The sequence below is a fragment of the Saimiri boliviensis genome, chromosome 13 (assembly GCF_048565385.1).
Source record: "Saimiri boliviensis isolate mSaiBol1 chromosome 13, mSaiBol1.pri, whole genome shotgun sequence".
Lineage (NCBI taxonomy): Eukaryota > Metazoa > Chordata > Mammalia > Primates > Cebidae > Saimiri > Saimiri boliviensis.
The window spans coordinates 116,051-138,343 of NC_133461.1; the positions used below are offsets into that span (position 1 = coordinate 116,051).

The window sequence follows — 22,293 nt, forward strand, 5'->3', positions numbered from 1 at the left end:
CAGTGCAAGTGTTGGGGAGAATGGAGAGCCACAGGAATGCTCAGCCACCACTAAGAATGATGGTGAATTATTGTTGCTATGCTTGCTTATGAAAGGGTGTCTGTTGTGGGTTATCAGGACAATTACATTTCTTACTGGGATGAAATTTTAAAAATTGAAAGCCACTGACCAGAAGAAACTGAAGTTGTGTACAAAAGAAATGCCTAAGAACCTTCACAGTAACACAGTCCTAGGGGCCCACCTGGCCAAACGTTCATCAGCAGGAAAACAAAGACATTTCCCATGGTCCCATCCACCACTAGAGATCATGCAGCAATGAAAATGAATCAGGTTAGTGTGAACGGGTCTCAGGAAGAGAACAGAGGATGAAAATAGACATGGAGCAAATGCTCAGAGCCAGTGCAGCAGAGAAGCAGCCACACAGGAGACTTCTTCACATCAAAGTTCAAAACTGCAGCCCAGGCAACAGACCAAGACCTGTCTCAAAAAGACAACAGAGTGTTCAGAAACCACATGCAGTATTGTTTGGGGATGCACACAAATGTGGGGAAAGAAACACACCATGAAGAAAAGTACAGGAATGATAAAGACTAAGGCAGAAAGTGACTCCTTCTGAAGTAGAAGGGAAGGGACTGGGATTCAGGAGGGGCTTCCAGGGAGCATCCAAAGTTTGGTTTCTTCAGATTCTATTCCCTAAACTTGGTGGAGGTCCCATGTGTCCAATGTGTGAACATTCTTTATACCTGACCCATATTATACAAGTGCTTATTTCCTATAGAGTATTGAGAAGACAGGTATAAACAAGATGCATTAAAGAGCAGATGGCAGATGAGCATCAGGAAGGAACCTCAAGCACAGCCGAGACGTTCCACCCACAGAACCTCACCATGGATACCCTTGTGCTCACAGGCCTGGCCTCCCCTCAAAACACAGTTGTCAGAGATCAGAGGCCACACTCATCACAGCAAAGGGGCAGGATCAGCTGAGATGGCGTTCTTCTGTGATGCCCACTGCATCTCCAGCTGTGCAAAGTGACCCAGCTGCCAGGTGTCACAGAAGATCATCGTACACTGAAACCGCGTGGGGAAAATGGTACATTCTCCATGTGTCCATCAGCAGCAACTCTCAGATTCACCTCTGTCCTTCACCCCTTCTCCATGAAACAACCTTATAGAGCTTTACTTGGACCTATTTTTCTATTTATTTTTATTTTACTAACTATTGAAAAGACATATTGTGTGTATGTGTGATTTTCTCTATCAGTCAAGGTAATCCTGGTTAAATTTCTACTATTATTATTATCGCCAACATCATTTAGTTTTTTTAAGCTTTTCAATTCCTGAGGATATTGATCTGGGTCTTTCTGTCGTGTCAGATGGAAAACAAATCCCAACTGTGTAGAAGAAAAAAGAAAGCATTAATACCAAGGACTGAGACACTCCCAGGCTTAGCTTGCTTGGTGTGCAGTTACATCTACAGTTTCAGGTGCCCTCCTGTGACTCTCTCTCTCCTTCCCAACTTTGGCTCCATGTTTAGCTCCAAGAACCTCAGACATAACAGCATCACTGACTCCTCCCAAGGATTCCAGCTAACCTGTCCTTACTCTACAACAGCAGCACTGGATTCTCTGGAATCTCTGACTCTAACTAAAGCAAAAACCGCTCCTGCCCCCTCGAACTAAAGTAAGAACCACTCCTGTCCTGGTACTCAACTGCACGGTCCTCAAACTAAAGAAAGAACTGCTCCTGCCCAAGTCTGAGGCTCTGCAGCCCTCAAACTAAAATAAGCACCACTCCTGCCCAGGTCCCCAGCTGTGCAGCCCTAAAACTAAAGAAAGAACCATTCTTGCCCAAGTCCCTAGCTGCCCAGCTCTCAAAATAAAGTAAGAACCCTCCTGCCCAAGTTCTCAGTTGTGCAGCCCTCAAACTAAGGTAAGAACTACTCCTGCCCAGGTATCCAGCCGTGGTCATCAACCTAAGGTAAGAACCACATCTGCACAGAACTCCATCTGCATGGACCAAAGTAAGATGCCTCCTGCCCAGGTCAGCAGCTGTGCAGCACTCAAACAACACAAAGAACTGCTCCTGCCAGGTGTACAGCTGTCAGGTTCTCTAAAGTAGTAACTGCTCCTGCCAAAACCCCCAATCTACTTTGCAATCTACTTTGCAATCTACTTTGAGAGCTGTGTGGCTCTCAAACTGCAAAAAGAACTGCTCCCACTCAGGTCCACAGCTGTGTGGCCCCAAAGTAATGCAAGAATTGTTCCTGCCCAGGTCCACAGCTGTGTGGCCCTCAAACAAAAGTAAGAACTCCTCCTTCCCAGATCCCCAGCTGGGTGGTCCTCACAATGCAAAAACAACTGCTCCGGCTCAGATCCACAGCTGTGTGGTATTAAAGTAAACTAAGAAATGCTCCTGCCCAGTTCCATAACTGTGTGGCCCTCAAACTAAAGTAAGAACTCCTCCTGCCAAGGTCCCCAGCTGTGTGGTCCTCAAAATGCAAAAAGAACTGCTCCTGCCCAGGTGCACAACTGTGTGGCCCTCAAACAACAAAAATAATTGCTCCTGCCCAGGTCTGCAGCTGTGCAGCCCTCAAACAACAAAAAGAACTGCGCCTACCCAGGTCCACAGCTGTGCAGCCCTCAAGCAACAAACAGAACTGCTCCTGCCCACGTCCACAGCTGCCTGGCCCTCAAAGGACAAAAAGAACTGCTCCTGCCAGATCCCCAGCTGTGTGGTGGTCAAACAACAAAAAGAACTGCTCCTGCCCAGGTCCACAGATGTATCTCCCTCAAACAACAAAAAGAACTCTCCTGCCCAGGTCCACAGCCGTCTGACCCCAAAGTAAAGTAAGAGCTGCTCCTGCCCAGGTACGTAGCTGCATCTCCCTCAAACTACAAAAAGAACTGCTCCTCCCCAGGTCTCCACCTCCACGACCCTCAGGCTTAAACAACAGCCCCACCAGCTCCTCCTGGGTCTCCAGCTTCAGGACCTTCCTGAACAATCCCTTCTCATGGAATTCTGCAGTCAACAAAACCACAGCAAAAGTAAATGAATAAACGTTTTGCTTTCAAATTGATGTGTCTTTTATATTCTTGCAAGTCAGTTAACTTTTCTACTTTCCATGAACCTTGCAATCTACTTCTATCCAATGTCAGATGGAAATACACAATTTGAAATGACATTTAAAAACGTAGCTATATTTTTAATATGATCTAATCACAGCTGTGGAAAGAACCTTCTTTCTCTCTATCTGCGTTAAAGTCTTATGAACATTCAAACTATGAATTTACTTTGCTGAGGGTCCCAGAATACACATTAACCCCAAATGTGACTCCCCTCCTTAAAATCTTTCAGCTCATTCTCATCACCTGAGCACAAACACCAGCTCCCATCACAGCCCACGTGCCCAGTATGGCCCCACTCTCTGCCCTGGTCTCGTGGTCTCCCTTGGCTGTTTCTTTTCTGCTGGACTGGCCTCTGTCAGCTCCTCAAACCACACAGGCTCAGGCCTGACTCTGGGCCTCTGCCCCTCTGTGCCTCTGCCTGGGCGCCTTTCCCAGGCTCCCCATCCTCCTCTTGGCCTGCTCAGCTCCAGCCTGCTGGTCGCCCCTCAGGTGGATGAACACATGGTGTCCTCCCACCCCTGGGCCTTTCCACAGGCTGATCTCTGTGCCGAAAACATTTCCCCCCTCACCACCTGGGTTTCCTTTTCTAATCGCCATTCATGCTTGGAGTCTCCACTGAAATATCGCTCCCTGCCCACCCCCCTCCCTTGGACTAACCCTGGGTAGGTTGCCAACCACTATCTCCTGACTTCAGGAATCCAGACGCTATCCCAGCACTCGAAACTTCCCCACTGCCACGTTTTGCAGACCTGTGATTATTCTATTAGTTGATGCAGAAGTCATCACGGTTTTTCCATTACTTTTAATGAACTGCAGCACCGGCTCCTTCCCACTTTTTTTCTCCATTGCTATTAATGGCAAAAACTGCAATGACTGCCGCACCAGCCAATAGAATAATTTACATGTATGCATCCATCCTCTGTCTGCCCCTCTGGAAAAGACACCCCTTGAAAGCAGGGAGCAAATCTACTCAAATCACTCCACCTCCCCAGCATGCTGTCAATAATTATTTCCCATCTGACTGACAGAGAAATACCTTCATTGTTGTTGGGTTGAGGTGCATCACAGGACACGCCCCTTTGAAAGTCAATGTCACAGGCAGTCAGCATTTGCTTTTCACTCCTGCACCTGCGGCTTGGCTTGGCTTAGGCTGATCTAGTCTGGGCTTGGCTCCGGGCTGAGGGTTGGAACCACGTGTGCGCCACATGCCTCTCCTCCTGCAGCTGGAGCCATGGTTCTCTGGGGCATGCCCATCCCATGGGAAAAATCAAGAGCATTAGAGGGCAGGCCTAGCAGGGCCCACACAGTTCAGGCATCTGCTTTTGCCATGTCTGTTAAAGTCTCGTTGGCATAAGCAAGTCGCCCAGCCACGAGAAACACCTCTGGGATGGATAAGTCCATCTACCCTCCCTTGGGCCCTGGTGAGGATGTGGATGTGTCATGCTCTTCCAGGGGTGGGGAGGTGAAATACTGAGGCCCAACATTAAATCACCCACAGCAAGAAATGTTAGCCTCTGTACCCCCATGCTGGAATCATTCTTCAGCCACGGGCTCCCCTAAGCTGACTTCCTTTTGCAATGGTCCCTTCCCAGGCAGCTATGGTGCAATTCTGTTCTCCATCAGGGGTCGCATGGATGGAGACAGCCTCTCCTCTTTGTCCCTCTCACTCTACATGGCTCTTCCTGACCTTTCAGATGCCTGAATCACAAAGCCTTTCTCTCCCTCCAATGTAACTCTTCTCTCGCTCTATGCCCTCCCTGCCACACCCACCTACTCCCATTCCCCTGGTGTGACCCTGTCACCTCTCACCAGAGCAACTGGAACATGCCTGGTGAAGGGCTCCCCATGCCCCAGCTTCCATGTCCCACAAACACAGACCCACCACTGCCAGCCATGCCTTCGAAGCCAGGCCAGTCCCTGATGTCATGAGAAACTGCCATCCTGTGCTGGGGGATCTGCTCCTGGCTCAATGGACTGACACCCTGCCTGGCAACCCAGAAAATGAGGAACTCCAACCTCAAACAACAGATAGCCTGGAGGCCGCGGGGAGTGAGCAGAGCAGACAGATGTGGGGGCTGCAGGCTTAAGGGAGACCTCAGAGCTGTGCCCATGACAACCCATCTCCCTGACCCCACCCATGAGCCCAGCCAGGCCCAGGTAGCTCTCACGTGCACAAAGTGAAGGAGGGAACTTGGAATGTTGGAGGAAGTGGGGCAGCCCTTGGGGGATGTGGTCTGAGATGATCATTCTCCACCAGTGGTAAAATTGCTTTCACCTTGGGCTTCATGTGGCCATTCAGAAATGCAAGTGGCTGCACTTCCACTCCAATTCCTACAAAAATGCTCAAATGCACCGCAACCCAGGTGCTTCTCTATAAGAGGCCAAAAACTCGCTGAAGCCCAGCTAGGAATCATGGACTAAGAAACTTGGAGCCAGTTGAAACAACGCAAAGTTTCCTGATATACCAAGTGATACCAAGCAACAGACATCTCACACGATGGATTCTGTGTAAAACCCCATTCCGCCTCCAGCTGCAATACAGAGAGCGTCATCCTAATGTTGTCCTTGCTTTTCACTCATAAAATAGGTGTGGGCACCAAAATAAGACAGTGGATATAATAGGTCCAGAGTGAGGAACTGGCACCCATAACTCAGCCTGAAGTTCAGCGCCGTGCAAAAGGTTAATAAGAAGCCCAGCAACTGGAGGACTGAGTGACATCACCTGTCATCGGTCCCATTTCTTTCCTTTCTATTTTTTACAATTGATGTAGGAAATGCATGTTTTAAAGATGGTAAAACAATTTATTGAGGGCTCTTAAAGGAAATAATTTAACAATTTTATGGAGGACAGATTAAGGAGCAGTGGCATGAGCCCAGCAAGGAAGGAAATCACAGGACATCCGAGTCCCTTTCCCACTCATTGCTGTGCCCAAGGACACAGTGAGGGCAAGCGGTGTACATTGCCATCTAAAAAGTATTACTGCTTCTCTGAATAGTCTGATGCCCCTCAACAGACCTCATATTCACACAGAAATAGATATGCATGTAGATGGGTCTCCTCATTTCTGCACTTTTGTCTCAGAAATTCCTGAACGTTTCTTCCCTTCTAAATCCTCCCATGGCCACGTGTTCAACCTGCTCTGTGCTGAAATGGAACCAGGATTTTGTCATGTACTTTGTACCTGAAACTCTCCCACAATGAGACAGATCAATCTTGTCACACCTGTCTTGGGAAGATGAGATTTTCACACGCATCATGCATACTTGCAAATGAGGAATGAGTGATAATAGTACAACGTCAGCCACAGTATGCAGGTTTCAGAATTCTGACTCATGAATCCTTACCTTTTTTTCATAACCAAACGTGTGATTTATTTTTGAAAGAAAGTAATTAATACTGAGGCTTTTTACCAATAAAGGGGAGAAACAACCATAGTAGATCATACCCTGGTTACAGGCTAATTACCACATTCTATACAATGTGGATATGCTCAACATGTATTCAATGATAATATGAATAATAAACATTTGCAATTTTAAAATCACAAATCATTTGCCAATGTTGTGAATTCATAAATGTTGAAATAAATACTTAGAAATAAGTATCTTTTAAAAACTTTAGTCTCACAGTCTTTATAGTTCAACCCAAATATTACATACAAATAATGCAGCAAATAAATGGACATTTCTGATAATTTCCACTTGATTTCTTCATAATTCTGCTGCCTGGTGGTGCATTAGTGAAGACACTTCCCACAACTACACGGACACCCCAGAGACTATGACAAATCACTTTACAGCATTCAAGGTCATTGACAGAGAATCCTAAATGTCAGTAGCCTTCATCTGTCTCAAAAAGATTGTTGTTTGTATATGGCCCAAAAAATGTCAAACCAGATGATGGATCAATAAAGTCGGCCCAATATCCCTCAGCTTGAAGAGCATAGCAAATTTCCTTGGCACCACTGTCTAAAAGAACTTCTTTCAATTGCTACTTCTTCGTTCTAACCAATCATATCATTCTTAGTTTTTTGTGTTACAGTCAGAATCATTAGTTTGCTATTAGCAACTTCTGGAAGCAGTGATTCAAAATCTCTTGCAGCAATTCTGGGCATATCTGTATTGCACACTCTACTCTGGCACTTTCAAAGTTTCTGTGCTGTTAATTTTGTGTTCAACAGCTGCCTCATTACCCTAAAATTCATTCACATGTTGTGCCATCACAAACTTGTCTTTCACCTGATAAAGATTCTGCTAGAATATCAGGCAAAGTTTTATGAACCAGGCTTTCTTCAGTGAACCAGTCCCATTGAGGTGACAATCAAAACCTATGTTCCCAGGAAGCTGGAACCTCTATGTTGAGGTCCAAATGGTCCCATAGTTTCATCAGGCCACAGCGTTTGAAAGCATGTATCTGGAGATGCAGAGGCCACATGAGACTCTTCAGAACCCAATGATCCTGCAGTTGAAAAGTCTTTGCAGTTGACAACCCTTTTAACTAAAGAACAAAATTGGCCGGGCGCGGTGGCTCAAGCCTGTAATCCCAGCACTTTGGGAGGCCGAGGCAGGTGGATCACAAGGTCAAGAGATCGAGACCATCCTGGTCAACATGGTGAAACCCCATCTCTACTAAAAATACAAAAAATTAGCTGGGCATGGTGGCGTGTGCCTGTAATCCCAGCTACTCAGGAGGCTGAGGCAGGAGAATTGCCTGAACCCAGGAGGCGGAGGTTGCAGTGAGCTGAGATTGCGCCATTGCACTCCAGCCTGGGTAACGAGAGCGAAACTCCATCTCAAAAAAAAAAAAAAAAAAAAAAAAAAGAGCAAAATCCTGGGCAATAAGAAGCCAGTCTGGCACTGTTCAAAAGCATATTGACCATCTCTACCGGAAAGGACCGTTCGCAAAACAGCTTCCCTTTGGAAAGTTATTCCAGTTACCACCACTGCCTCCAGCTGTCCCAGAACCTGACTCTTTTGCTGTTAAATAGTGGCCTGAATCCTCACTTTTTACTGAGAAGTTTCAGGAAGGCATTTCAGTGTTTTTGTCACTAGAAGATGTATCTCCATTGAAGATGTTCCTGCCTCCAGAAAGCTCTGACATGGTGTAATTAAGTGGAGAAACTTTGGTCCTCTCTCTTCTTTGGGGTGCAAAAGAATGAGACAGACAGGCATGCGGTGGGTGCCAGGACACCCTGGCCAGTGGGGGGATGTCATACAGTGGTTGCCTGTGCCACACTGGCTGCTGAATACATGTCACCCTGGACACAGGCTCGCCAGTATGGGGTGGGACATGTGGCAATCATGGTCAGGAGCAAACATCATCAAGTTATTTTCATTGGGGATGAAGAGAAGAAGAGGGGCTGGCAACACCCTTTAGGATACCCTCTAGGATCCAGAAGGAAAACAGACATCACTCCCTCCAAGGCACAGTCAAGAATCACTGCCCTAGTCAAGGGGGAGCCAGGAACTTAGTTGGGGCCTCTCTTATCTAGGGTGGACCAACATCAATGCCATGGCAAGGGAGCATCTGGAAGTCTGAAAATAACCAGAACAGAGAAAGATAAGTAACAGAGAAGGTTACCAGCATGTATCATCCATCTATGGTGTGCCAGGTACTCTGCTGAATGATGGATACTTAGCATCTTATTTAAGTCTCCCAACTGCATAGTGGTTAAGAGTATCTCCTTTGGTGCTGGGCACGGTGGCTCAAGCCTGTAACCCCAGCACTTTGGGAGGCCGAGGCGGGTGGATCACGAGGTCAAGAGATCGAGACCATCCTGGTCAACATGGTGAAACCCCGTCTCTACTAAAAAATACAAAAAATCAGCTGGGCATGGTGACGCGTGCCTGTAATCCCAGCTACTCAGGAGGCTGAGGCAGAAGAATTGCCTGAACCCAGTAGGTGGAGGTTGTGGTGAGCCGAGATCGCGCCATTGCACTCCAGCCTGAGTAACAAGAGCAAAACTCCAAAAAAAAAAAAAAAGAGTATCTGCTTTGGTGAGAACCTAGCTTCAAACCCTCTTTCTGGTTGTATGATATTGAGCAAGCCATTTGACCTCTCTGAGCCTCAGTTTCCTTCCATGTAAAGCAGGGTAGTGTTTAGTATTACCAGGAGATAGAGTTTACAAAATGAGTATCTTTAGTATCGTTGAGGAAGAAATGAGGTAATTGCAAGTGCAATTATCAAACTGTCCAGAGCATACAAATTACTCAGAGGATTTGATTAGATGCCTATTCTTCTTCATTTAATCAGAATTTCTAAGAAATTTGGGGTATAGCCTGAGAAGCTACATTTCTTGTAAGCATCCAGAAAATAAGAATGCTGCTGGCCCAAGAACCACATTTTGGGTAGTGAGGATAAAATGACTCATAACATTCAGTGATATTATTGGTGTTAATATTTTAACATGATCTTCCTAGCAAGAGCAGCAGAGCTGGTAAGTGTCACAACCAGGGTACAAATTCAGGAATAACTCTCTTCCTCCCTTATTTGCCTCTCGAAAGGAGCCAGATATGTTTGGAACGAGATAATGCCTTCATGGCGCCATTTCTTCAGTTTAAGACTTTAAGATTTCTACCTGTCCAGTGACTTCATGTGACATTTCAACCCTGACATCTCAAAATCTCCAGAAAGTATAGCAGAGATGTTATGGATTCACTGCATCCTCCATCATATACTCTTATACTGAGGACTTTCTGAGTTGCCAAGAAAACTTCTATCAGCAAAGACAGATTCAATCAAAAGTGAAAACTGAGATTTAATTCAGCCTGAGCATGAAAGCGATCAACCAGGAGATGGGAGATTAACCCCCTGGGTCACATCCCAGGGACACAAATGAGTTGACTGTTCCATGTTCACTAGAATTAATTCACCACTGTCTGCCTTGGGAATCACAGGGAGGAGCTTCTCTTCTAAGATCGAACAGGCCCTGAGACATGGGCAAGGGGCTTAAATCTCATTGCCTCTCAGTGAAGGGTTGGACCTGAATAAACAGATATTTGCCTTTAGAGAGGGTATAATAAGGTTTCCAAGATGAGTCTGCCATTATTATTTTATACTTATGATACTTTTGAGGCAAAACCACTTTGCATTTTTAAATTATCTTAAAAATGCAAGTAGTCGTGGAAAAAGAAAGCAGAGACCAATTCTGAGAAAGAGAAAAAAGTGAGCGATCTTTACATCCAAAACCCTGACATCAGACACTTTAGAAATTGTGTGCATTGGAGCTGGGTGTTGCTGCAGATACATCGGCAGCTAGTTGTGAAGGTTTGAGGCCAAGTGACATACTTGCAAGCACAGCTAGTTTAAAACGGCACTAATAAGAGTTATGACTGATAAAAGGTGCTGTTCTGTCCCAGGCACTGTGTTAAGCACTGTAAGTGCTTTGTCACTGTACTCTCTCCAATAATCTTACGGAAGACGGCTCAGTTCTCCCTTTCTTACCAAGAATTGGAGTGGTGGTAGTGCTACAAACAAATATACTTGTTTACCTGAATTGAATCGTTTGGTAGGAATGAGAGATTTAGCTACTAATCAGAGCACAGAATGTGAGAGAGAATACAAGACAAAAGAGAACAGAAGAGTCGTGTTGTTATTGGTCAACATCAAAGCACTATCACTGGGTCTTTTTAAGTTATATAAACCACTCAACAGAACACATGCGAGCTTTACCAGTGGGCAGCATGCTGAGAGTCCAAACCACTCCTTGCTGTGGCTATGGTTTCCTAACAACGGGTCTCTCCTGTGTCTAATTATGGCCAAACCCATTTGGGGAAGACAGTGATGATGTGATGGAATTCTCACAGGGCGTGGCATCACAGAGCCTGAGTTTGCATCCAGGTAACAAATGTGTCCAGGGAACTTAGGGAAAGCAACTAACTTTTCTGACGCTGTATCCTCTTCTGTAAAATGAGGCAAATGCTACTTACTATATAGAACTCATAACCTTCAGTGATTATTATTGGTGCCAGTATGTTAACATAATCTCCCTAGTAAGAGCAGCAGAACTGGTAAGTGGTAGAACCAAGGTACAAAATCAGGACTAACTCTCCCCCCTTCTAGTTATCTACCCACCCAGTGACTTCCTGTGTGACATTTCAACCCTGACATCTCCAAGTCTCCAGAAAGCAATTCCAGCAGAGATGTAATGGATTCACCGCATCCCCCATTGCATTATCTCATATTGAGGACTTATTGGGTCACTCAGAAAACTTCTGTCAGCCCTCTCTCACCACTCCTATTCAACATAGTATTGAAGTTCTGGCCCGGGCAATCAGGCAAGAAAAAGAAATAAAGGGCATTCGATTAGGAAAAGAGGAAGTCAAATTTTCTCTACTTGCAGATGACATAATTGCACATTTAGAAGACCTCATTGTCTCAGCCCAAAATCTCCTTAAGCTGATAAGCAACTTCAGCGAAGTCTCAGGATACAAAATCAATGTGTAAAAATCACAAGCATTCCTATACACCCGTAGTAGCCATAAGAGAGCGAAATCATGTGAACTCCCATTCACAATTGCTACTCAGAGAATAAAATACCTAGAAATACAACTAACAAGGGATGCGAAGGACCTCTACTAACCACTGCTCAAGCAGAGACAGATTCAATCAAAAACGAAACATAAAGTCTAATTCAGCCTGAGGATGAAAATGGGCAAACAAAATAATACTTGTGAAAATGACTTCACCCTGTGGTGCAAATATTAGGTGTTGTCCTTAGAGGAAAATAACCTTTTATCCTTTCCCCCTGAGAAATTCAGAGCCGCAAGCAGTGTTTAGTTTTTAGTTCTTATGCAAAAAAATGGCAAGTAATGCATGAATCATCAGAGCATTTGCTTTCTGCGGGGTCATTTTTTTCTCTTTCTCCCCTTTCCACTGGCAATGAGGCCTTTTGAAAACTAACAGTTCCCTATAATCAGTTGGTTCTCCCCTTCATGCCTAACCGAGGTTGTTTAGAAAGCAAGGAAACATGTCTTCTTTCAGCACCTTGAGAAAGGAATGCTGACAAAGATAACTCAGAATCACAGGCCACTTGCTTAACACTGTTATGTCTGGCTTTTGATCATAGGCTCACTTCAAAAATTTCAGGAGCAAATCAAGCACATACTTCTGCACACATACACACAAGACATGCACCCACAGTGTGATGAGAAATTCCTGCCCTACCTCTTGCTTCTTATTAAAGCAAGGTCTGTCACTAACAGCTGGAGGGCAAAGAAAAAGAAATGCTTGGAGGGGACATTTACCTATGGTCATGAAACCAAGGCCCCATTGGCAAAGCAAAAGTAGAGCTAAGAATGGACTTAAGTGTTACTGATGTAAGAGAAGGACTTTTTAAACACTGGAACTCCCCCACCCTTTCACTGCTAAACTGGTCTTGCCTCTGGGAGTATTGATCTCCACACTCTCTTGCAAAGTCTGTAAAAGAAACTGGCTAAAGAAAATGTGGCACATATACACCATGGAAGACTATGCATCCATAACAAAGGAACCTCTTTAAAGAATATATCCAACTTTTTATCTTGCTATTCTGCCATTAATTTTTATTTAAAGCTCTTAACCTACCATTCATTTCCTTGCCAAGGAATTGCAAGCTTATTCACTAGTCTCATCATACTAGCTGTGAACAAGCCCACTGCATGTCACACTGGGTGGCCAGCATGTCTGTGAAGGGCAGAAACCAGGGCAGCCAAACAGCTAAGGCCAGCTAGTAAGTACCTGATGCCCACTCTATAGAGGACTCCACACTAAAAGACAAGGTTAGCAAATGCCAGGCTGCGTCACCAGTTATTCCCCCCAAAACAAAAAAGTAACCGCGCCAGGAAACATGTGTGAGTACACACCTAAGCACAGGCACACAGCTACATGCAAAGGGGAAAGGCTGGGAAGGAGCCAAACCCACCTCTGAACACCACTTACTTATGGGGAAAAGGCAGGTGAGGGCGACTGCCAGCATTCCTCACCTTGTCAACTGGTGAGCTTGTGTCTATTTTGGCTTTTTTTTTTTTTAAGGCAATTTGCACTCCTTGGGTGATCACACAGGCCCTGCAAAACCGAACCATCAACAACCACCTTCCCATGAGGCCAAACAATGGCTTCCCTCAAAGCTCGGCCCACCCACCCACCTCCCAGTCCTGGTCCCATGCAGGGGGCTACTGGCCTCCAGGGGTACAGGAGTCGAGGCCAAACCCACACCACAGATTCCTGGTGAAACCAGCATATATCCAAGGACCTTTCCCCAACCTGGGTCATGTGCCCACTGCACAAATATGCCTGTGCTTGCTCTCCTAGGACAGAGACTCCCTTTTATTACAGTTGCAATGAGGAATAGGGAGTTCTGGTGCTGTCCTATACAGGTTGGATGCTAATCTGATGCGGTGCTGTTGGAGAAGCTTGCCTGAGTCAGGTGCGTTCTCAGCACATGATGTATGCTCTCCCTTCAAGTTGCAGGAGTCCCAGAAGGTAAGTGCTGCTGCAACTCCCATTTCCTGGTGAGCAGAGGTCAGGTGATCTGCAGCCGCCCAAGCAGCTGCTCAGTGGCCCACAGGCCGGATCTGCATCTCACTTGCAGAGTCCCTTCCTGGCTGCTGGGGCTGCCCTGGAGACTCATCCTGCCTCCTCCTCCTCTTCCCTCCACAACGATGCCAGCTTCTATCCACAGCTGCACTCCAGGTGGGGAACACCTGTGGATGTACCAGGGTACAACTACGCAAAGACTCCAGCGTACAGAAGGGCCCCTGCCCCACGTCATTCCCATATCCAAGCCCAAGCTCATCTAGGGCTTCAGCAAATCCAAGCCTCCCTGAATTCCCTGCTGAAACCAAGCTGAGTCGTATGACCCCCACTACACTGGTTAGCTGCCGGTTCCAGATGCTGCTCCCCTTGGCCTCTGTCTGTACAGTTCTGAAGTCCTACAAAAATATTGAGATCCTAAGCTGACTCTCACCCAAGGAAGTAAACAACTAGGGGTCAGGGGCCACCAGGGGTAGGGAACATACCCAGACAGGTACTGCTGCCTTCAGGCTTAACGTTCTTCCCCTGTTATTCGCCATGCTTGCCAGGCTGGAAGGGGGACTCCAGAAACTTTGGAAACCCAAACCTGTAGCTAGCATATGGATACGATGCCTGAAAGAGCACCACTCCTATCCATAAAATCCTCAGATGGAACGAGGTAATTGGGAAATACGTGAGTACCAATCCCAACCCCTAGACTCAGGTGAGAATTGCAATAGTGACTTGCCCCCTTGCCACTCTGGCTGTACCACTACTGCTACGGGAGGAAGGTGCATCTGACCCCATGCTCGAGTGCAGACACTAGGTGTGAGCAGGTTCCGGTGGTTGCTGCAGCTGAACCTTCCCAACTGGATCCATGCAAGGTCATCTCAAGTTGGTGTGTGCCTGGGCTGGGCAAGGATACCCCTCAAACAGTGAAAGCCACTGAGGAGGGCTGTCAGAGAGGCCCCTTTTCCTCCTCCAAGAACAAGTTGGGGGAGCATGGGGGACCTCTCCCACCTCCCTGCTACTTCCAGGAGCCACTTCTTTCAAGATGAGGTACGATCCTCTTTTCCTGCTCTCATTTGCCCCCAGTAGCCCATTGCCAACATTCAGACAATAAAAAGAGGAGCCTCGCCTGTTTTCCCTGACACGTCTGAGGCAGGTGGGTGTGCCCGGGGGACCTGGGGTGAATCCTGTACTTCTCCCCACCCCCTGGCTATACTGGCTTTGTCCTGTCTGATATGAGTGGGTGGAAAACTACCAAGATGTCATCACACAGGCCATGGACAAGTTCTACAAGAGCCACGTAGAAGAGCACTGTCCTGGCATGCTGCCCAGCACCCAGCTCATGCACACATCTTATTTGACAGCTTCCTCGAACCAGGCTCCTGAGGAGCCTGGGGAAGAGACTCTGCCGGGCTAAAGAACCCATCCCCAAAGGTGCCACCCTCACCAGTCTCATCCTGACAATCTTGGATTATTATTGCCCTGAAGTTTTGGAGTGGGGGACAGACAGGAGAATGCCCATTAGCCACCTTTCCAGAGAACATCAGCCCTGCAGACTGGGGCAGGTCAGACCTCCGTGCAGGCATTTGTTTCCTCACTCGTTGCCAGGGGGGAAAACAGCACTTGTGAGCACCTGCCTGTCTTCCCAGGCCCCGTTCAGAAACCCCGTCTGTGCCTTTGGAGAGACACTACCCCAAGTACACAGGCCAGCAACTGTACCCTACAGCCTTCAGGACCCAATCCCCTTCCATATGGGGTTCACTGCATGTGAGTAAATGGTGGGTTTGCTTCCTGCCTACCTCCTTAAGAGAATGAGGCCACAGACACACCCAGGCCACTATGGTGAGCGGGTGGCTGGAGCCCTACTTGCCCACCCTTCATTGCTGGTTCAGGGCCAACTGTCTGACCACATTCCTACCCTGAGATGATATGTGGGGAACATCATCCACCAGGGTCACTAACCACTTACAAAATTCCAGAAACAGAGGCCCAGCTGGTTCCCTGGAAGTTTGGTAAATAGGATAAAACAAGGCTTGCCTTCAGAAACGGGTTTCCCACCAAGTAGCTGTCCAAGGTCCAGGCCGGCCCCAAGTTTGCGTGAAGCCTGCCTGCCATGTCCACAGCCCATGCTGACCCCCTCCAGGAGCCACTGGACTGCTGGTTCCTGGGATGTGAGAAGCCCAAGACAGCTGCAGCCTTGCAGGACCACTATGCCCATCCGGAAGAAGTATGCCCATCTGGAAGCAGTACCCAGAGGGCCTATAGAAAGAAGTTGGAGGTGAAACCAGATGCTATGAAGATATTTTATTAGGTCAAACTACTTGCTATGAAAATGCTTTAAAATGCAGCAGAAGATGTAAAGACTCAAAGAAGTGCGTAGTGACAACGGCTATCAGAACACACTAAAAAAATCCACACTGCTTCCCCCTTTACCTAGAAAAGGAAGCTTCTAGGCTACCTCCTCCTCTTCAACATACTCCTCAAACTTCTCCTCAGCTGTGGCATCTTGGTATTGCTGGTATTCCAACACCAAGTTATTAAGGTTGCTCTCAGCCTCGGTGAACTCCATCACATCCATGCCCTCGCCCGTGTACCAGTGCAGGAAGGCCTTGCGCCTGAACATAGCTGTAAACTGTTCAGAGATGCGTTTGAAGAGCTCTTGGATCGCTGTGTTGTTACCAATGAAGGTGGCCGACATTTTTAGCCCCCGGGGTGGGATGTCACAGACGGCTGTTTTCACGTTGTGAGGGAGCCATTCAGCAAAGTAGCTGCTGTTCTTATATTGAATGTTGAACATTTTGCTCATCCACCTCCCTCATGGACATGCAACCTCTAAAAATGGCAGCCACAGTTAGGTAGCGGCCATGACGGGGGTCACAGGCGGCCATCATATTCTTAGCATCAAAGAGCTGCTGAGTGAGCTCAGCCACGGTCAGGGCCCGGTATTGCTGGCTGCCCCGGCTGGTCAGTGGGGCAAAGCCGGGCATGAAGAAGTGCAGCCGGGGAAATGGAACCATGTTCACGGCCAGCTTCCACAGGTCAGCATTCAGCTGGCCCGGGAACCACAGGCACGTGGTGACCCTACTCATGGTAGCAGACACCAGGTGATTCAGGTCACCATAGGTGGGTGTGGTCAGTTTTAAGGTCCTGGAACAGATGTTATAGAGCGCTTCGTTATCAATGCAGAACGTCTCGTCTGCATTTTCTATGAGCTGGTGGACGGAGAGGGTGGCATTGTAGGGCTCCACCATGGTGTCTGACACCTTGGGCGAGGGCAGGACGCTGAATGTGTTTATGATCCTGTCTGGGTACTCCTCCCGAATTTTGCTCATGAGAAGGGCACCCATCCCAGACCCAGTCCCCCCACCCAGGGAGTGGGTCAGCTGGAAACCCTGCAGGCAATCACAGCTCTCAGCTTCTTTTCTCACAACATCCATCACCGACTCCATCAGCTCTGCGCCTTCTGTGTAGTAGCCCTTGGCCCAGTTGTTCCCGGCCCCACACTGACCTGTAAGGCAGCACAGCCAGTCACTCGATGGTCAGGTGTATGGTCATCGCTGGTCACCACCACAATGCAAAAGGCACCATTCACCCTGCAGGTGGAGCAAGTTAAACCCTCTCCCCTAAAGTTACAGGACAGCAGCCTTGCCTGTTAGAACATAGATCAGGAACCAAACCTGAGACAGCTGCCTGTTAGCACCTAGATCAGGAGCCAAACAAGAGACTCGCTGCAGGTGGCTCCTGCCCGTTCCCAGCGAAGGCCGTAGTCACCGCCCCAGCTCAGCTGCCTGCAGGGAGATCACATCAGCAGCTCCTCACCTTGAGGAGACAGCTGGGCCTTCCTCCCCCAAAGCCCGTTTAGGAGAGAGAGATTGAGTAATTCAGAGGATGGGAGGGTGTTCAAGGGCCCCGATTCCACAGTTCCCACAGAGACGACCTTGGGGCACTCGCTGACTTTGAGCTGCCCTGGCTAAGGAGCTGCACCCCAGTCCTCATCCACAGCTCACCAAAGATGAAGTTGTCTGGCCTGAAGATCTGCCCAAAGGGCCCTGAGCGCACAGAGTCCATAGTGCCCGGCTCCAGATCCAAGAGCACAGCACGGGCCACGTACCTGCCACCTGAAGGGAACGGGAGGGCATCGGTGAGGAGAGGGCTGGCATTCCCAGGAGGGTGGTCGGGGAAAGACTGGGCTCTCACCGCTGGCCTCGTTGTAGTACACATTGATGCATTCCTGCTGCAGGTCACTGCCCCCATGGTAGGTGCCAGCAGGGTCGATGCCATGTTCATCAGAGATCACCTCCCAGAACTGCAAGAGATGCAAGAGGCCAGACAGGCCAGGGCTGAGTCATGGAGCTCAGGGAGCTGGAGTTGCCCCAGTCCTTCTCCCACTTCCACCCCCACCCTCAGGCCGCTGGGTCCCTTGGTGTTCACTCTGGCAGCCTCACCAGCCACCCAGCTCTACTGTGTCCGAGGCAGGGAGCTCAGGGATGGCCATGCAGAGGCACCACACCCTCCACTGCCAACATCACCGGCCACCCTGCAGGCACGAGCTGGGACCTCAGAGCCCCAGCTGCCAACCTTTGCACCGATCTGGTTCCCGCACTGTCTGATTTTGGTGAGCACGATCTCCCGCATAGCCAAGGCAAGACTAGGGCAGCCACAGAAACGCTAGACGAAGACCAATCACACAATGACTCAGCCCGCCATCTGCCGATGCTTAAATAGCCCCGTGCCCACCTCCCCCAGCCTTGGATTGGGCTCCCAGAATAAGAAACAGCTTTACTTTTACACAGGTGTGCCCACCTGTGACTCCCTTGGAGGTTAATGGCTATTGGAGAGCTCAGGTGGCCTCGCTGTGGTCCTTTCCACGCTGGGGAGAGCTGGGCAGCTGAAGAACTTCCTCCCATGTCTTTAGTGAGACTAAATCCCTAGCTGAGCTGAAACTGAATTTTCCTCCCATGTGGGAGGGGAAGTCTTATGTTTCCATAGTCACAGAGTGCCTTTGCACGTGTCCTATACTGATGACATACTTTTGTAATTGATGAGTCCTTTCATCTCTTAGGAGAGCTGTGGTTAGAAAAGGCTTTCTGTGTGCTAACTCAACAGGACCTAATTATAAGTTTCCTTTGGAGCAGCTGAAACCCATAGTAAGCTATGGGTGTTAGAGATAGGCATCTTGATTTCGCTAGAGTCTTCTTTAGAGTTTTATTAGTTCTTTCACGTTTCAAGAGGACTGCAGTCTCCACATAGAGTGAAGGTGATATTTGATTCCTAAAGCTGCGAACAGGTGTTGGGATATGTCTGCTGTGAAAGATGGGCCATTGTCACTTTGCATGCTTTTAGATGATCCAAACTGAGGAATTACATCTTCTGGTAAACACATTTCAGATAGCATGGGGAATGCCTTGATCTAACCAGTGAAGGTATCAGTAAGCATTAGCAGATATTTAAAGGCACCTGAGTAAATCAGAGTTTTCAGTCCTCACCTGGAGAGGTTTCTCAATGTTGGACAGGTTAAACTAGAGGAGAAGAAAATTGCTGGCTGTTTGGGTTTTTTTAGGCACAGAGCTCAGGGCAGGTTCACCTGTTTTAGTGTCTTGAAAAGATTTATTGCCACAAACCAATGAGACATTGACGGAAACAAAGAATCCCTTCTAGGGTGAAAACAATCATGTAAGTACTTAACTATTTTCCTACAATTAGTATTTGGAATTGGTAATGTATTACCATGAATCAGCCAGCCAGAGGGTTCTGGACTAAACTGCAATCCCTGGCCCATTCTTCAGAGCATTCTGGCCCAGCTCTAGGTATGCTGACTGGCATGCCCATCAGCTTCAGTGCAGTGACCTTGACTACTGTATTTGCAAGGGCATTTTCTTTTACACAGTCAATCTCTCTTTTGATGTCCTCTGCAATGAATTATAGTCACTTTTCTTTGGCAGCCAAGCAGCATTCTAACAAGCTCAAAATCTGAGTGATGTTGTATGGAAAAGCCCTTCGTTGTCAGGAGTCCCTGCCCATTCCAAATTGCAGCATAAGCATGAAGTACTAAAAAGTCATACTTAGAATCAGTGTAAATGTTAACTTTTAAATCCTTCCCCCACTGCAGGACTCTGGTAAGTTCAATTAACAGCTTTTTGAGCTGAGGTAGAGGTCAGCAAGGCATGTGACTTGATTAACTTGTGCTGACTAATCAGAGCATATCTAGCCCTCCTGTTATCCCGATGCATAAAACAACTTGCATCTGTTAACCACTCTTCCTTGGGATGGTCAAGGAGCTCATTCTGGCCCGCTAGAATAAATTTGTTTCATAACCTGTGACATGATTTGGCTCTGTCTCCAGTCAAATCTTATCAATTATAGCTCTCATAATTCCCATGTGTCTTGGGAAGGACCCAGCTGGAGGTAACTGAATCGGGGAGTGGGGCAGGTCTTTCCCATGCTATTCTTGTGACAGTGAATAAGCCTCATGAGATCTTATGATTTTATTTTATTTTTATTTCATTTTATTTTTTGAGACATAGTCTTGCTCTGTTGCCCAGGCTGGAGTGCAGTGGCATGATGTCAGCTCACTGCAGCATCTGTCTCTTGGGTTCAAGGGATTTTCCTGTCTCTGCCTCTTGAGTAGCTGGGATTACAGGTACCCACCACCATGTTTGTATTTTTAGTACAGACATGGTTTCACCATAATGGCCAGGCTGGTCTCAAACTCCTGACTTCAGGTGATCCACCTGCTGCCTTGGCCTCCGAAAGTGCTGGGATCACTACCCTTTATAAAGCGTAGTTTTCCTACACAAGCTCTTTTGCCTGCTACCATGTAAGAGATGTAACTTTGCTCCTCATTTGCCTTATGCCATGATTGTGAGGCCCTACCAGCCATGTGGAACTGTGAGTCAATTAAACCTCTTTTATTTATAAATTACCCAGCCTCAGATATGTCTTTACTAGCAGCATGAGAACAGATGAATAACAACCTGTATGCTGGGAAGGCTGGGAGCACCTGTGTGCTCTAGCAGATAAGGAGCTGGGTTTATAGTTTGTCAGACTTCAAGGGTTATCTCTGGAGTGTCTAGCAATAAGGACTGATACTTTAATAAATGTTCTCCTGTCATCCACTGGTGCCCTTTAGCTTCTAGGACCACCTTTTATTAACGTGGGGTCAAAAAACCTTTAGGTGCTGTCCTAATGTTTATTAGCCTTGCCTGCTAGAAAAGTTGTAGCAGCAACAGCACTAAGAAATCTAGGACACCCTGAGCCCACCTGGTCTGTCTGCTCAGAAAAGTCGGCTACTGGCCTTGGAATGTTTTTCAGTTTTGGGACAAGATTACCCAAGGCCTATGCCTTGCTTTTTGGCCACATAAAGAAAAAATGGTTCATCCAACTTGTGGATACCCAAGGCTGCAGCAGAGCCTAATTTCTCTTTGAAAGCTTGCAGTTCTAATTACACTGAAGGAGCTCTAATATTTTCCTTTTAGTGTTTTATATAAAGGCTTGGCTACATGTCCAAATCTGGGCACCCATAAGCTGCAGTACTCAACTGTCCCCTAAAAAGGCCCACAGCCATTTGTTGGACTAGGACTCTTGGATGACTAAAAAAACGTTTTTTCCTTCAAAGGATGTCGATCAGTTCCAGAAGTTAAGACAGATTCCAAATATTTGAGTCTTTGAGTCATAATCTGAGCCTTGTATGGTGACACCCTATAGCTGCCATTTCCCAGAAAATGTATCAATTTAACAGTATTATTATCTGAGTCTTTTTTAGTCAGGCTAGCAATGAGCAAGTCATTTACTTACTGAATAATTGTGCCCCTTTGCAATTGTGAATTTAAGTCCTTAGTTAGAACATTTTCAAATAATTGGGGCTAATTCAGAACTCTTCAGAGAGGACTGTCCAGGTTAGTTTGGAAGCTAAATGAGTATCTGGATCAGTCCATTCAAAGGCAAACATATGGTGAATCTGGATGCATTGAGATGCAGAAAAATGTGTCTTTCATATCTAAGAATGTAAACCGGCTTGCATTCCCCGAGACTTGGGTAAGAATTGGGGACAATGGGGTGTACGGAGACAAGAACTGCATTTATTAATGCTCTAAGGTTTCTGACAAATCTGTAGGCTTTTGATCTGGTAACATGGGAGCATCGTAAGGAGATTCTCATGGTCTTAATAAGTCATATGGCAAGAATTTGGCAATAAGGGGTTGAATTTCCTCTCATGCTCCCTGCCTTAAAGTGTATTGTCTTTTCTGAGGGTGAGGAGCATGAGGCTGAAGTTGGATTTGAATCGGGGTGGTCTTTAGTGTGTTTCCCAGAGCCTGTGTGGCCCAAACCTCAAGATTTACTTGAGACAACACCTCAGGTGGTAAATGTGACAGCTACCCTTAACTTCTTCTCCCACCCCCCAGGGGTCAGGAACAAAAGTAACATTTTATCTGCTTTATGAATACACCACTTCTCAAAGACAGAGAAAGAATATTTCCTTCCATTTAGACATTATATATACATTATAAAGAATTATATTCTTTATAATATATAGTGTATAATATATATTTATTATATATAATAAATATATTTTATATATATTATATATATCATTATATAGATATTATAAAGAATATATATACACCACTTATTTCTCAAAAACAGAGGAAGAATATTTCCTTCCATT

General features: G+C 46.8%; 2 pseudogenes; both read right to left on the reverse strand.

Annotated features, from left to right (window-relative positions):
* Window positions 1–6,686: 6,686 nt before the first annotated feature.
* Window positions 6,687–14,179, reverse strand: LOC141580996 (cobalamin trafficking protein CblD pseudogene; annotated as a pseudogene).
* A 1,817-nt stretch (window positions 14,180–15,996) lies between these two features.
* Window positions 15,997–18,263, reverse strand: LOC104650148 (tubulin beta-8 chain-like; annotated as a pseudogene).
* Between the last annotated feature and the right edge of the window lie 4,030 nt (window positions 18,264–22,293).